Raw genomic sequence first — 3968 nt, 5'->3', positions numbered from 1 at the left:
TGATTTGATAGCTTAATAAATACACAAAAATATTTATTCAATCAACAATTCTAAAATAACTCTTGAAGTATTAATTTTTTTAAGGTGCTAATTTTAATTTTTAATTTTATAAAGTTATATATTTTTACTTTACAACAAACTATGATTTTCATTATTGAGATCAATATAAAGGAATTTATTAGACTTCTAAAGAATAAAGTTCAATTTCTCCGATTCAGAAATCTGGAAACATGTAACTATATACTTCATTGTTTTTTTCTCTTATTTAGGTCTCTCAAGCCGAAAAATACTACTCAATCGAGTAAATATTATAAAGGAAATATTTTTTAAAAGGACTTGTAGCCTACATAACAAGAAATTTTGGGTACAAAAATGGGTCATTTTTGAGTTTATTCAGGTAAAATCAATCAGGAAAACGCCATCTCAATCTTAGTGTATAAAAAGGATTGAAATTTTGTTTCATTCTTGATAGTGCGATTGATGTAGCCAAAAATTCGGGATTAACTTGGAAAGGTTGGCCATATTTTGATTTCCAAGGAGTCATTGGTTTAGGGAGAAGAGGCTTAATATTTTGTAATTAATAATTGATTCTTATTTTTGTATATTTTTAATTGTTGTTTTTCTTGATCTTTAAATTGTATCAAAGAACTCACCGAGACCCATAGCAAAACAGTTCCGAGAAGGAAAGTTAAAAAGAACTGAAGAGAGAGTTCAAGAGTACGTGAAACTGTTTAGTTGTAAACGGAGGAGTACCGAGAACCGGCCAACATATGGAACCTCTTATGATATTAACAAATCTGTGATATTTATTTTTCTACACTTTTGACTTAAATAACCAAGCTGTCAACGGCGGTGATTTTGTAACGGATTCGTTTTTGTTTCCAAAGAATATCATGATTTCTTTAAACTATTTTTGAAAGTTTGATTGTTTTAATTCCATTTTCTCTTTTTTTTCATACATTTGGCCCGTTAACACAAAAAACAATCTGGAATGATATTTCTCCAAATTGAGTGACTTTGTATTTTTATTAAAAAATGATTCTCCTCATAGAATAGCTGCAAATTGTAATTAAATTAACTACAATCGATTGTCACAGTAAAAGAATAAGAAATTGATAGATTTTATTTGAAAAGCCATATCGGGGACAATGTAAATCTCTTAAATCTAACGAAGGTTTTAATATTAAGTTAAAATTCTAAAAACAGCTGCCAATGTAATAAGAAGAAACTTGCTAATGTCGTGATGATAAAAACATTTTTATACTTAAAGTAATAGTTATATATAATACTTTAAGTTAATAAAACATAGTTTTAAGGTCATGTAAAAAAGTCGAAGGTCACAAAAAGGTCAAATTTTTCTAAATTTTTATTTATAGTTTTTGTGAATGCAGTAAAACTTTTCCAGTCAAATACTAAAAAAAATGAAAACAAAAAAACTGGATCTTCCTTACTGTCTTAGAAGCGGAGAAAAGGCCATCTGAACGAGACCAACGAATTTCGGTCTGTGCACTTTTGGACTCTGGCAAGGAACCAATGGAGGGGAAGTTGTTGCAATTAATCAAGACCAACTACCTGGAGATGAACGTGGTGTTCCAGCGACACACGTCCAAAAAGGCCCAAAAGTTACCTCCTACTAACCAGATTGTACTTCACTTTTTGGGTGCATATTGAGTCCAAAGCCTGCACCATCTTGACCCAAATATCAACAACCTCAATGACACCGTCACCCAGCACTGGGATGTCATGTCTAAGGACTACATCTTCAATGGGTGTAAGACCTTCCATGGCCGCCTGGAAGCCATCATTTCTGCCAAGGGGGTTACATGGATGATTATGGTAGCCAAGACATCCTATTAGTTTTTTTATTTTATTGACATACCCTATTACATGTGGTTGCTGAAATACATCTTGATAAATTTATAGATTGAAAGTGTATAGATTTTCTCGCTGCACCCTGTATTTAGACTTGAGTACCTCTCCCCATCTTCTTCTCTTCTTCCTTTTTCACCTCTTCTACGTCCACGATCTATCTATATGTATTGTTGTATCAATCCTTGGGACCAGTCCTTAAGACTGCCTGTACTTCGGACTGTCAAGACAAACAAGGATACCTAATGCAAGTTTATTTATCTTGTAGTTTAGACCGTTATATATCGTTAGAGTTATCCTAAATTAGGGGTCCTAGAAAGAAAATTGTATATTTATTTCCAATCCTTCCATTGAAAATGAAGGATTTGATGGAAGGAATTAAATCCTTCATATATATATCTTTTAAATCAAAGATATATGACGCTATGGACGTATCACCCTTAGCGTCATATATATCTTTGATTTAAAAAAAATATTCTCAAGGAGTTATAAGATATTTTTAAATCAAAGAAATATGACGTTAAGCATGAAGGATTTGATGCAATTCGTTCACCTGAATATTATATATGTCTTAATAAATAAGTGGTTATTTCATCGTAACAAATTTCTACTATTGCCTTTATTATGGTGGGGTGGGAGAAGCTTTTGTAGATTGAATTTTTAGTACACCTTGAGTAAAAGAGCTATTTATTTTTGGCGCAATTTCCTGAAAACATTGTGTGTTTACTCAGTAGTAATTTGTTTACATAGGCGAAGTTAATGTCGTCATCTTGCATTTATTATACGTTGTATTTATTACATCAACGTCATCTTGAAGATATTGATCTTTTTTTAGTTTATCAAGGGCGATTGCAGCATTATATGTATATAATTTTTTTTTTTTTTTTTTTTTGCGGGGGGACTTGCTTTTTGAATTTTTTTTGAAAAAATATAAAAAATTATTTTTTTTTTGGAAAAAAAAGAATCAAAAATTACACTTCAAAAATAACATTTTTTGGAAAAAAAGTTAAAAATTAATAGCTTTTCAGAAAAAATTTCAAAAACCCACAGCTGTTCACAAAGCTTTTCAAAAATACAATTTTTAATATTATATTTTTCAACAAAATTTCAAATATTAAATTTTTCGGTAAATAATTCCAAAAATTAACAGCTATTCAAAAAAAAAAAAAAAAATTCAAATATATATTTTAAAAATTCACAACTATACAAAAAAATTAATTTTTTTCCAAAAAAATTACAAATATTACATTTTTTGTAAAAGAATTTAAAAAATCCTCAGCTATTTAGAAAAAAATTTCAAATTAAATTTCAAATATAAAAATTTAGATATTATTTTTCAACATTTAGAAAGAAAAAATCGACGATTAAATTTTTGGTGAAAAAAAATTCAAAAGTTATTTATTCGGAAAATAATTAGAAAAATTAAATTAAATTTCAAATATTGAGTTTTTAGTAAAAAGCAAAAATTCCTAAATTGGGGCCCTATTATTGGAATTTCTTAGAGATCCAAGGTTACGTTAAAGATAAATTCAACGTGTTACTAAATACTTTCACTTTGAATGAATCATCTCACAAATATTTAATTAGTAATTAATTAGTTATTTAGTGCAACATACTTTTAAAGTATGAGGCCAAACGTTGGTATTTGCATCATTCTAGTGTTGAAGATTCAATACGGAATTAATAGAAGGTTTTATTCTTCATTAACACTCATGACTCATATCAAAACATGCTCACACCCATTAAATTGCCATACAGTAAGCTCCAATTAACCCGGATCTCAAGGGACCGGGAAAATGTGTCCCCTAAAAAAGAAGTCTGCATTATCGAATTAATTATATACTCCATTATAAGCTTTCGTTAATGTCTATTACCTATATAAAAATATCTCTATTAAGCTTTTGTGACCTAAGCAGTTTCCACTGTATCTTGATGTCTCTGACAGGAAAGGATTTGCAATATTTAAATTTATATACATATAAAGGGTTTAACAGATAAATTTGGACATCATTTGACTTCATCAATATCAATCACGGGGGGCACATGCCTTTATTTAGCAATATATGCATAGAAAATACATTTTATTAGACTCAACAACC

Source organism: Lepeophtheirus salmonis, chromosome 8 (genome assembly GCF_016086655.4).
Source record: "Lepeophtheirus salmonis chromosome 8, UVic_Lsal_1.4, whole genome shotgun sequence".
Taxonomy (NCBI): domain Eukaryota; kingdom Metazoa; phylum Arthropoda; class Copepoda; order Siphonostomatoida; family Caligidae; genus Lepeophtheirus; species Lepeophtheirus salmonis.
This window is presented reverse-complemented; position numbering follows the sequence as displayed.